This window comes from Tursiops truncatus, chromosome 13 (genome assembly GCF_011762595.2).
Source record: "Tursiops truncatus isolate mTurTru1 chromosome 13, mTurTru1.mat.Y, whole genome shotgun sequence".
Lineage (NCBI taxonomy): Eukaryota > Metazoa > Chordata > Mammalia > Artiodactyla > Delphinidae > Tursiops > Tursiops truncatus.
In genome coordinates this window covers 50,889,835-50,903,619 of record NC_047046.1, presented here as the reverse complement: position 1 = coordinate 50,903,619, position 13,785 = coordinate 50,889,835, and the positions used below count along the sequence as shown (strand labels likewise).

Here is a 13,785-nt window from a genome sequence, read left to right as displayed (position 1 = left end):
ACTAAGAGAGTGAAAAGACGTTTAAGAGAGCCCAGCTGTTGCTCTGACGTTTCCATGGTGAGAACCCAAAGTTAGACAGGAAAGTATTTATTGTCCCTGTAACACTCAGAGTTTAGAAGGAGCATATTTACTGGCCATGGATACTAAATATACCCAGGAACTGGACAACTGGCCAGAACCTTAATGCACGAGCCATTATTTTGCTATTTTGTTTTAGAATAAAATACTAATGGATCCAGCACATTATTTCTGCGGAAAACATGGAGCAGTTTAATATAATGGAATTCCAGTCTGCATAGCCTAAAACCAATAGGAAGAAAAACACAATTAGTAGCCTGGTTGCAGGTTTATTTAGGAGTAAAACAAATCAATCCAGGGATAACTGCGGACTATGAGGTGTCTCACTACTTTCTTTTGTGGGTACTTTGATTTTATGTTTAAAAAAGACTTTATTCCAAGCCAGAGATACTACCGAATTGCCTTAAGTGTCTATTAGAGGCCTGACAGAGCAGAAGAGAAACTAAGATGAAGGTAGACTGGAATTCTCTGTGACCTTTTGGAAACAGCAGGGACGCCAAGCACAGACCCAGGCTGAGTTTTCAAGATGGCGGCCTCCAGAGGTGAAAGCAGCACTGCCTGCGTCTGGCTTGGCTCCATCCTGAGACCCGGAGGCTCTCTTATGTCACCCATAAAATACAGTGGAACAGCAGAACAGGAGCCTTCATCTCTGGTAGTCTATGATAGCTGACGAAGTGAAATTGTGTGGACATCAGACAAGTTCTCTCATCTCCAGAAGTTGTACAACTATTAGTCAAATAGCGTGCTGTCTAGCCAAGCTCACTTTTAAACGTTTCGAATAACAGAATTCCTTACACACATTCTGTTTCATGTTTTCACAAACAGGAAGGCAATGATACTAAAGAATGAAAGACTCCAAGTTAGAAAGAGACATGACGTGTGTGTCTTTAAGAGGCAGATATCAAATGTAACCACCAAGAGGAAGCCAACCCCATTTCAGAGTTTTGTGTGTAGGTCCATCTTTCAAACTCATGACTCAGTTTGATTCTAGAACTCGAGTTGCCTTTTCACATGCTTTGGACTTGGACACACCACCATCAGTCATCCTTCAGGACTCAGCCCAAATGCCTGAGGAGGCTTTTTGGACCCCCCCACCCACCGTGCCCCATCCCACTATCCTCTTTTCTAAAAAAATCTTTTAAATTAATATTTAATTATAAGAATTCATACTCCCTTTGAAAAAGTATAATATTACTGATAAAAATTAAGTCCCCTTTGACCAGAGGTAACCACGGTTATAAATTCGGTGGGTAAATTTCCAGATTGAAAAAGAACGTTTTAACATATATTATTCTACAGTCCTTTGAATACAGCAATTGATGTGGCAAGTATGTTGGTACTTCTGGTGTGATGCATTTCTTATAATTGCTGGTTGCATCCCATCGTGTGGCTATGCTATGTTTTCCTTATCTAGCCACTCCCCAAGTTGCTGTTACAAGTGACGCTGTAATGACAACACCTGCACATGCCCTTGTGAGCTGCACGTTACTGTCAAGTGCATATCCTTACATCCCTGCTACCTGCACACAGCCCTGTTTGCAGCCTTCAAAAGCCCTCTTCCAAAGCTACACACATTTACTTGCTACAATATTTATGTGCACACTGTCTTATGAGGCTGGAAGAGTCATAAGGGTCATGCTAACCACTATCCTCAGAACCGAAAATCTGGCATGTACAGGAAAATACAAGCTGGTGAATAATGAAGGAATGAACGAATATCATTTTGTTCTCCTTTGGCTCATAAGCTACTATTCCTGGCTCAACAAAATCAGGGCAGTAATCATAACATCAAAGTTCAGAAAATGTCAGGACTGACTAAGAAGTCTATCCCTGTATACTTACTGTGAAATAATATACTCAGTGCTGGGGTTTCTCCTATAGAGAATTGGTGGCTTGCTCGTTTACTTGTGGGCGTGAACTATTATGGATGTGGACTCAAGTCCCAGCCACGTTTTAACAACCGCAAAGTCACTTCTTCTTTTTCTTTTTTTAAAATAAATTTATTTTATTTATTTTTGGCTGTGTTGCTCTTCATTGTTGCACGTGGGCTTTCTCTAGTTGTGGCGAGCTGGGGGCTGCTCTTCGTTGCGGTGCGCGGGCTTCTCATTGGGTGGCTTCTCTTGTTGCGAAGCACGGGTTCTAGGTGTGTGGGCTTCAGTAGTTGTGGTGCGCGGGCTCAGTAGTTGTGGCTCGCGGGTTCTAAGAGCGCAGGCTCAGTAGTTGTGGTGCACGGGCTTAGCTGCTCTGCGGCATGTGGGATCTTCCCAGGGCTCGAACCCGTGTCCCCTGCATTGGCAGGTGGGTTCTTAACCGCTGCACCACCAAGGAAGTCCCAAAGCACTTCTCTGCTTCATGATTTTTTCCCCTTTTCACAATCAAAATCATTTACTCTTCTAACTCAATTTTGCAAAGCTTGTTATAAGTGAAAAAAATATAGATAAAGAAAGAAAAATATCTTCCTAAGTCCAGTAAGTATTTGCTTCACTTCGGAAGGCCTGCCACTGGCACGAAGCCCTGATACCCTCCACCCGCTCGCCCTGTTCTGTCCCAAGACCTCTAGGAGACCAAGGCCTGCACTCAGCAGGTCCCGACTGGCCACTTCTTCATGGGGGCTCATCTCCAGTCAATGTTTAAACTCATGTTTATAAAACCAGAACTGCATGACTGGGAAAAAGAAAAAAAAAACAAACCTCAGGAATTAAAATAATTTCTCTGGAGGCAAACGTGATTACTGTAATGGAGTATTCCTGAAGTGTGATATAATTGTCTCTGATTCCTCACTGAGTTACTGTGTCTTTGGGAAGCACGCTTTATCAGGACGTTCAAATGGCACTTAGGCTGCAGATACCCGTCCCAAATGTGCCCAGGCTTCCCTGCTCTGCAGGCCACTCTCCCAGGGCAAGGGGTAGGCTTCCCTCTATCTGGCTTGGCTCTGCCTCCTGTTTCTCTCCAGGGAAATCAGACTCTCACTGGGCTGGGGGGGTGGGGGTGAGGCTGCAGTCACTCATTTATTCTAGTTATTTAACCAACTCTCTGACGGGTGCTCTCACGCAAAGCACTTTACAGGGTTCACCCCTTAACTCCTCGCAGGAACTGCTGAGGTGGTACTATTACTACCCCATTCACAGCTGAGGAGCTGAGGCACAGAGAGGTTAAGGAGCTTGCCCAGAGTCACAGAGCTAGAAGCCGGGATCTGAACCCAGGTAGTCCAACCTTAGCATCTAAGCTCCTGACCATGATGCTCTGCTACCTCCACTATGATCATTTCTTTGTGGCTGGAAATAAATGACTCTTCTCTTTAAGGACTGGAAGAAGCTGTGAATCTTTCTTTCTTTCATATTCTTTTCATGTATTCAAGTGTATAGGGAGTCTACCAGTTCTCATCCCTTGCCCATCTCACCGAGGCCCCATTCCACCATGAGGAGAATCAATGATGCCTTGATATAGACAAACTTGGACCACGACTATAGCCCATGTTAACCCTCATCAGTCTCTGAGACATCAACATTACCTCCCTTAGAAATCAATGTTTTTTTCTACAAAGATATGATGCTTCTGTGATCACTGTCAGCTCGCTGAACACATGTGTGAGACAAGAATGACATTAGGCCAGGTCTCTCTTTCTTTGGGTCTCTCCTCGTCAATTTCCAAAGCCTATTCCAAAGGGGTCCCTTGCAAAATGCTTCACCAGCATCACAGTGGTCCACTATAAACACCTTTTTTACCATGTCAGATTTGACCTCCTCAGCCTACATTTTCAGGGTTTTATTTCCCTGCTAATTCAACCTTCATCACTGAACAGTTACTACCAGGCTCCCTCCACAGACTCTTGTAAAAGAGACAATCTCATTCTTCCTTCCATGATTGGATTTAATCGACTCAGTTTAGTAATCATTAGAAAGCCCCTGCTCCATCTCCAAAGGGATCCTGGAATTGCCAGGGATATAAAGAGAGAGATGCTTGCTCTCCAGAAGGACCACCCACACCCATACCTGCATGAACCGCCAACAAAATCAGCTCTACCAGGAAGGGCTGTGAACAGTCAGGACATGGATGGGAAGACATGTATTACAGAAAATGGAGAGTTTGCAAGGTCAAGGGCAAGCAGGCTTGACACTGAAAGAAAATACCCAAAGCAAGTCAAAGATGTAACTAGAAACAAAAACCTTTCCTTCTCTATGAAGCGTGTTCACCACTCCCACAGTAAAGGGCTGTCTCTTCCTGCAACATCACACCAAGTAAGGCCCTCTAGCTTGAGAAGCATTCCCACTTGAAGACAACCAATATCAAGGTTCATTGACTTGGGAAGTGAGTGAACTTCTCAGTTTCAGAATTTCATGACAATTCTACACTTTATCCATTCACTTCTCTACTCACTTGGTTTGTCTTCCCTGGGTTATGGCATCTAAGCCCAAGCTTAGAGTTCCAGAGGCGCCTATCCAACTGCCTATGGGACGTTCTACCTGTGACCCAGATATCTCAAACTGAAAATGCCCACAGCTTACTCAGTGGCCTGAGAGCCATCCCACGACCATAAGTTAGTGGTTGCCTAGGGATCACCCCGGACTCCTTCCTCTTTCTCACCATACAGTCCAGTCACCATCCCACAAATGATGTCCATCCTGTATCTCATCACCTTCTCCTGTTGCCATTCTCCCTGCCACTGCCTGTCGGGCCTTTCCACCTCTCTCCAGACTGTGGCCCAGGCCCCACCAGGCTCCCTGTTTGCTGTCTGCTCTCCTCCCATGCGCTCTCTGTGCTGTTCCCACAGGGGTCTTGCTGAAATACCACCCCGATCTCACTTCTTCACTTAAAATTCATCAGTAGCCCTGTTCAGTTTTAAAGTTTTGCCATTTTCTTCAGAATCTAGAAAAACCCCCCAAATTCAATTCAGCAAAGTCCAAACCCCCAAAGAAATCTGCAATCTGATCACAGTGAATCTTCTGAGAAACCAGAAGTCCTATGCCAGAAATCAGGAGCTTTTGCAAAGTGACCTCTTCCTCATACCTTTTGCTCTGTCCTTTCTTGGAGCAGGTGCTCTCAGTTCCAAGTTCACAGCCCTCTGCCCAGCCCCCCACCCCCCAGCCATCTCCCCTCCTATCCTGCCTTTGCTGTTCAATACTCAGGACACCACGAAGGGCTTCGGGACATTAACTGGTAAATCTGAATCACTGGCTGTATTCTAATCATACCTACCTGAGGAGGTCACATCCCTTGCTGGTGAATCCCACTGGTCATGAACCATCACCGTCAGATCAATCTTCCCAAGTAGCTACTTGCCGCTCACGGTACCAGTGGTCGTTAATCTAGTTGTGGGAAATCCTCTAGCATGGTTATGCCAGTGCACAGAATCTTCTCGCCAGTTCACGTTCGTATTTATTTAACGATTACCTTCTTTAATAGCACAAAATCCGGGAAAGCTCCAGGGCATGGAGTGACTGCAACACACTGAGCTAAGCCCACATTTGCGCTGCCTCTCGTGACTCCCCTGCCACTCTATTAAAGCGGCATCAGCGCCCTGAGTTTACAGCGGAGGAGACCGAGGCCAAGCCTGAGGAGGACGTGGGAACTGCAGCTGGAAAGGCCACGCCTGTGCCCTCAACAACCTGTGGCTGCTCCTGTTCTGCACTTGGCCAAACCTTCCCCAGGAGCCAGGACTGAGGTCACCTGGGTCGTAACTTCTGTAGGTTAACACCAATGATACAACCCCTACCGTAATAGAGAAGAACAAACCTGACTCCGTATTGGATCTAGTCCTTTAGCTCTAACCTCTGTGCCCTGTTGCCTGTGCTTAGTCTTGCTGGTTCTGTGCCTTTATAAAAGAATGTTGTCTATAGCCTGAAATATACATGGTAGCCCATTCTCAAAGCTCTGCCTCCCAGGCTTGACCTTTAAAGGTATAACACTTGTCACACACATAGACATAAAAAGTTGCAGAACAGAGAATGATGTTTGTCTTGTTGGAGGTTTCCAGCAACATCGTGACCAGACCTACATGGACAGCTGCAAGAACAAAAGATTATCACATCCCCTCTGTCTGGCCGGCTCCAAGAAGTTTGCAGCAACCAGTCATACTCCGTCCCCTTTTAGTATAAAAGAAGTCTGAATTCTAATTCAGGTAACATGGCTCTTTGTGACACCAGTCCACCATCGTCTGGGTCTGCTGGCTTTCCGAATAAAGTCACTGTTCCTTGTCCCAACACTTGGTCTCTCAATCTATTGGGCTGTTGTCGTGAGCTTGGACTCCATAACACTACTATTTATATAACAGGTTTTTTGCTTGCAAATCGATTGTTCACTGCCAACTACTTCCAAGAAAGACAGAACTAGGGCTACTCTGCTATTTCTGCTGCAGATCCTGCAGCTAAAGGAGGGGTGGAATCCGTAAGCCCTGGCAATGAAGCCCTGTGGACAAGGCATGACACAGACCAGAGGGCAAGGCACGGCCCCGGAACTAAGCATCCAAATATGCCTCCTTCCTGACAAAATGCAGGAAAATGGCCTCCCCAACCCTGCAGAGTTTCAGAGTTAGGCTCTCCCATCTGCCCACTGGTTCCTGGGGCTGGCAGAAAGGTGCCAATACCCTTTCCTACTCCTGCAGGAAAATAGAAAGCCACACCCTCTCCAACTGCCTCCCTCCAGCTCCCACCCTGGAGGCTCAGCCCCAAGGCTTGTCTCTCTTCTGCCCACCACCCACTGGGCCACTAACCGGTGCACATCAGGTACGATCCCCCAAAACGTGAGGACAGCTTAGCCTCCGATAATTGATAGTTAACTGTGGCTTCCTCTCAACCATGAACTTTTCTTCTCTATACCTTCTTTCCTGCTCCCATCACCAAGATTACGGCTGGTTAGTTATGATTAACTGGGAAGGCTGTTCCGGTGTTGCAGTTACTGCTCTGAACATTTTCAGAACTCGTTAGGAACTGTCTTCAGTGCCAATTTATGAGAAAAACAAGCAAACCAGTATGATTATTTCAGGATCAAAATCTAACAGTGATTATAAACAACACAGCTCTTGGGATGACCAAGTTCCAATAAACATTTGCTCTGAATGATTTTTTGCTTTCTCAACAAATTCTCAACTAATTCATCCTCAAAAGAGAAAAACTTGTTACTACAGAACACATTCTATAGATTCAGAGACTAGTTCCAGGGATGTTTAGCTCTGAGTGCAGGCTCTGGACTAGGACTGTATGGTCTGGGTTCAAACCCAGCTGTGCCACTTACCACCTGTGAGATCTTGTGCAAGTTCTTTAACCTCCCTGTGCCTCAGTTTCCTCATCTGTAAAATGGGGAGAATACTACCACCTGCTTCATGGAATTTACAACATATGTCAAATCGCTTAGCACCATAGTCAGCACAAAGTAAGTGCTCCACAAATGTGGTTCCTGCTATCACCTCTGCCGCTACTACTCACCTCCTAGAGAGTGAAGGAAAAATAGAGAGCATTCTCCCAGGACAACACAGAGAGGCCGCAGTTAGAAAGAGGACACACTTCCCTGAGTGAGCATGACGCCTAAAAGCCACACAGGAAAAGACTAACAGATTGGACACTATAACAATATGTTTTATGCATATATCAAGAGATGCCATAAAGTAATTTAAAGACAGTTAAAATATAGGGAGAAAATGTTTGTGACATAGTTGTTCAAAAGTTAATACCTATAATGTATTAAAAATACTACATTCTACTTTTGTATCTGAAAATTTCCACATTAAAAACAGAATGGCTGTACACCAATTAAAATGCTTAAACCTTTCAGGAGACAAATGAGCCAAGGATATAAACAGACAATACTCAGAAAAGGAAATGTCCACAGCCAATGAAGCAGCTGCAGATGAATAACCTCTGTAGTAATAGAAAAATGCAAATTAAAATGCTGAAGCACTCCATTTTACTTTTCAGCATTATAAAACTTCTGAAAAATTCTTAACATCCAATGCTGGTGATGGTGTGGGAAAATGGCCAATCACATGCTTATGGTAGAACAGCCAGTTGATACGGCCTTTTAGAGAGCAATATGGTTGACACCAATATGTAATACAATATTATAAAATGTAAGTGTCCCATGATCTAGGGGATTTCACTTCTAAGAATCTCTCCTGAAAGAATGTTAATGTATGTGCACAAACGTGTGTGTGTGTGTGTGCATGTGTGTGCGTTCATTACAGAAAGTTTGGTATTAGGAAAAAAACTGGAATCAAGCCATAGCAAAATGAATGAAGGCACTACGGTATGATGGTATATCCTTACAATGGAACACTAAGTAATAATTTTTAATGTATTGTAGTAATTTTTTAAATGTACTGACAAAAAACTAGAACTAATAATATAGAAGAATGGCAACATGCATTTGATAATTGCTTACTAATTGCCAAGTACCCAGTATATCTGTTTTATTTCTACAGAATCATAGGGGGAAAAACAGGGTAGTTTAATAAAATGGTGACGGGCAGAGACTCCGGATCCAGACCACCTGAACTCTAAAACCAACTCCACATAGATTAGCTGTGGGACTCTGGACAAGTTACTTCAATGTTCTGTGCCTCAGTTTTTCCTCCTGTCACGTAGAGATAATAACAGTACGTATACCTCATAGGGTAACAGTGAAAAGCGTAGTACACTAAAGTTCTTAGCATAATGCCTGGCAGATACTTAAGCGCTCAGTACATTATTTGAAAACATAAAAGAGCTGCTCTTTATTCTGTTCTCACTCTGTGCCAGGGGCCATGTCTAAATGGGTACAGGGCTAGTAGTGGCAGAGCCAGGCACCTCCATTCTACGTCCTGTACAGCAGTGATTCCAAATTCCACGCTGGTGAGAATGTGTGCAGACTGAGTTTCTGCTGCTGGTGTCCACAGTCTGTCCCCACACCACACCCTGCCAGGCTCCTCGCTGCAGCATGGGTGGGCTAGCTACCCCCGTCAGTACCCGTGGCCTGTAGCCCACATGGGCATGGTCCCTCCTGGTCTCCCCTTCTCCAGGACCAAGGGGGCCAGGCCACAACCTCCCTGTGCTGCTGGAGGGTCAGGCATGTCTGTAGGTCAAGCTACTGCATCCAGTCCTTCCCAACTGCAAGCTCCAGGCCTGGCCACAACCCTTGACTCCTGGTCAGTCTGTCTACTTCCTGATCACTTTCAATGTATTAGAATGAGTAGTTTTGTACAACAAATATTAAGCCTTTTTTCCTTATTTTTACCCCTAATCTAACCTCCATGGATGAAATCGCAATTCTTGAATTTAACTTTTTCACTTCTGGACCCTCAGCTGATGATACCATCAGTCGAGAGGAGGGCATCCACCTCTCCTCCTCGAGCTGAGTTCTCAACTCCACCCAAACACCTGTGAACACTGCGTGGACAGAGGTGGCTCTAGTGAGCCTGTCCCCTGTGTTCCTCTTCCTCCAACCAGGTTCCAGAGCCTGGCTGCAGAAGACCACACCTTCTGTCATATCATCATTTTTCTGTCTTGCCATTTTGTTGTATGCTGGTGTCACATTCCACTACGTCAGTATTTCTGGAATGTGACAGGTGTGAAGCTGATTACAATTGGTTACGCTGGGCACTTCAGCTACTGAGAAAATCATGAGATTTAGTCAAACTTCTGGTTCTCAAAGAGGGCTTAGCATATTCCCTGAGAATGTGAAGTAGAAAACTTTGCTAAATGGAGTTAAAACCCAACCAGAACAAAACAAAAAAGGGACTCTACTGTACTATCTATACAGTAGCCCCCAAATTGAAGAATTATATTCTCTGGAAAAAAAAGTCAGTTTTGACCCACGCACATGAGCATTTAAGATAGGTCCACAAAGTTCAAGAAAGCTACCCTGCTTCCAACAGTCGAAAGACTCCCTGCCTCAGCAACGTCCCAAGGAGGTGAAAACCACAACCAATTACGTGCCTTCCCCTAAGGCAGGGTTGACATTTTAGAACAGATAATTCTTCATTGCGGGAGGCTGTCCTTGCACTGTAGAATGTTTAGCAGCGTCCCTAGACTCACCCACCGATGCCAACAGCACTCCCCACCCCAGCTATGATAACCCAAAAAGTGCCAAGGCATTGCTCAGTGTCCCCTAGGGACAAAATCACTTCCGGTTGAAGACCACTGCCTTTCGGGGCCACTGAGACTGGTCCCAGACTGCCTCTACATCCCTGAGCAGCACATCCTTTTCTGGGCTCATTGCCACACGCCCTCCCCCGCACTGGCTCTGTATGTCCCCCTAGTCTGACTCTTCTCCACCCTCTCCAACCCCCTCAGCCTCCCACTGGGAACGCATGAGCAGCCATCAGCAAACAGCCTCCACACCTTCATGGAATATTCCTTGCTCTAACCCTGGACTTAAGGATGCTGTTCCCTAACAGACTTCGCATATGGCGTGACGGGTTCTTCTCTCTTACCCACATACTCCTCTTTGCCAACTCCAAACCACTTCCCCTGCAACTTCCCTCAAGAAACGCAGCCCCTTAGAATATGGGTTGGCAAGCCTGTGGGCCCAATGTGGCCCACCACCTGCTTTGGTACAGTCTGTCAGCTAAGAATGATTTTCACATTTTTTTTAATGGTTGGGGGAAAAATATCTAAAGAATATTTCATGACATGTAAAACTCAAATCTCAGTGTCCATAAATAAAGTCTCAGTGGAAGGCAGCCACACTCATTCTCTAGCCTGTTTTCTATGGCTGCAAAAGCAGCCACAGTTGCAACAAAGACTGTCTGGGCTGCAAAGCTTAACATATTTATTACCTGGCCCTTGACAGAGAATATTTCCAACCCTTGACTTTGAGGAATGTGGGAGTCGTCTGTACCATCTACTTCCCAGCTGTTGTCACCATCCACTACCCGCCAGGTCACTCTTCCGTGTGTGTTAAAATATACACATGACTGAAAGCTGGATGGCACAACTGCTGACATGAACGACTAAATGAAGTTCAGAATTACCTCTACGGGTTAGAATGTTGTGTGGAACTCAACAGGATGAAATTAAACTTTATATATTATATTAAGTCCCATGCCAAGTTCATTGTCAGAAAGATGGATATACAGAGCAGGAAGAAGACCCAGTGTGTGTTGACAGAGGTAAGAACCAGGATGAATAGGGAAACATTATAGGGAAATTCTATCCATATAGTGAAAGGCTAAGCACCAACAGAGCTACCACATCATAGAGCAAATTTAGACCAGGTGACTTTACTAACAAGCCAGGAAGTCCAAGGATAGAATGGGGTGCCTCAGGGAGGAGAATGTCTGAGGCTGAGTACACGGAAAGGGCTTCTGGTCTGGGCTTGACAACCCTGAAGACGTTTTAGTCCTAACAGTATATACTCTTACAATTTAAAGCAGAGACACTGGCTCTTTTGATGATTAGATGCTAAAAATAACTTTCTTGGTAAAACAATGAAAGCACCAACATTTTTCTTCCAATCAGATCTGTAAATTTAATTGCAAAGGTGAAACTCACTATGGCACACACAGTCACAAGAGGTACTTTTAGGTGGCGGATGACCGATAAACTCACACCTTATTTGGTAAATGCTCACTGTGGACTTCTATTTCTTCAGAAGAGCAATGTGAGTTTTGAGGCTTACTCGTCCTTATTAAAGCACACAGCCTAGCCGGCCTAAGTCTGTAAGAAGACTGGGGGATTTTCTCCTGTTCAACTCTCCTTGATTTTTATATTAACCTGAATAAAAACACACATACATGGTATGTAAACAAATTCCCTGTCTACAAAGTCAGAAGGACAAATCTCCCTCAATGGCTATGTTTAGGAACGGGAGGGTGGCAAGTGGTTCTATACGATTCGGACATTGAGCGGCAAAGGCCAAAGACTCAGGTTGAACCCAGGGCTTAGCTCCCTAGTCCTGAGATTCATCACACGCACCAAGCCCCTGACTGTTTTCCCATCTGTAATGTGAGGGTAATGATACTTGTCCTGCCTGGATCCTACAGAGGACCATCATGAGAATCCAATTCAAGTGACAGAGAAGAACCACCTGAGTGGAGAGTGCCAGATACAGTTTAGGACAACATGAATCTCTAACCTGTAACATAGCTCTACCTTCTTTTCAGAAGTATTGGCATTAGTTGGGACACAGAGTAATACAATTCAGCCTAAAATTCTTCATATGTGACGTAGGCAGGCATGTTGCTACAAGTTAGCGGTAAGCAGGGCCGGAACGTTCGCATAGATGAAGAGTAATCTAGGTCAGGCATGCGTCTGTGTCTTTCAAGGTCTACGGGGAATAGAGCACAATGAACTTCTCGATTCTAAGGTAATGTTTTGAGGCACAGATGCTGAGCAGGTGACTAAGCTATGCATTAAGGGACTGCTTCCCAACTTGCTTATCATCACACTTTCCCTCTATCCTACTCCCACTTCTGCCAAAATTACGGTGTCATCTTGGGGCCACAGGGCAAAATCCCTCCGACAGGCTTCATGGATGAAGCCACTTCCTAATCATCAATCTGAAAACCTTTACCTTTCTTGGTAAGCTGGAAAGTGTAGTTTTCTTAAACAAATGCTATGAAATTTACATTAAAGTAATGATTTCATTAAAATGAAAAATCAGTCCTATTTGAAAACACCGAGGCAGGAACATTCAGAGGAGCATCTGTGGCCTCCTGTTCCAGATCCCACCAAGCCCAGAGGCTCAAAACTGTGCCCAGGAAGGTCCACTCCACTGCTGTTACCTGTGCCAACGTATCACAAGGTGTGGTCACCTGAACTCACAACACAGGGACCTTTGAAAAGTGTAAAAACAAGAAACAGAACAGAAACAAACATGACACAAGTCAGACAGAGCAAAAGAACACCAAATGCTGCTAACAAGGCCTCCTAACTCCTACCTTCAGCCTCTTTGGTGGTTTTAAACCGATTTTTCAGCCCACTGTGTACACTTTCCTTAACTCTCTCCATGTTAATTTCTCAAGCTATTAGCCAGAGGCAGCACTACAGAGAGCTTCCAGGGCCCTCTGAGCACTGCCTGAGTTTCTTGAAGATCTTAGATGACAAAGTACAATGTTCATAGTAGAGGTTCTCATTCCTCAGTCAGTTCAGAAGTTTTGGTCCTCTTTTCACTAAAACAGAGATTGCTATACACAGACTCTTAGAGACAGAAAAACCTGTAGATGGAGGGCTAGGTGATGGAGAAGGGTGTCAACATGGACCATGCCTTGCACATCACTCGCAGACCGATGTCCTCCTTCTCCTTCTGTAATAGGGGCACCCAAAGGCCTGGACCGGTTAATGTTCCAGTGATCCCATGAGTACCAGACTGCTCAAGTCACTTCTTGGTAGTGGTGGGGATGGGGTGGGTGTCCCCTTAGGGATAGAGCGGAAGGGACATATGTGGATAGTGACAGACCTCACTATCTTAAGGTCACACCACTTATTCTGAGTTATATTCTTCTACACCAAGCAGCCTCCTGACCTACATTTGGCTCCCAGGTGGATCTCCATGATGGGGGGAAAATGCTTCAGTCAAGCGATGTGAGCAGGGTTTCCGCCAGCAGCAGGAAGAGGTGCACTGGCAACCAGTGTATCTGTCAGCCTCAGTGGAGTTGGCTGGCATGGACTGGTCCACAGAGTCCCACCATCCTAGTGAACTGAGAACATCCATTTGGGAAGATATAACTGGACCCAGGCCCCAGAGCAGCATGGCCATCCTTTTGCTGTTTTATGGAACCACTTCTGAGCTCCTATA

The 13,785-nt window shown here is 45.1% G+C and overlaps 1 protein-coding gene across 8 annotated transcripts in view; it reads right to left on the bottom strand.

Annotated features, from left to right (window-relative positions):
- Positions 1-13,785, bottom strand: part of FHOD3 (formin homology 2 domain containing 3) — a 493,863-nt gene that overhangs the window by 159,795 nt on the left and 320,283 nt on the right. The gene's annotated exons all lie outside the window — the stretch shown is intronic.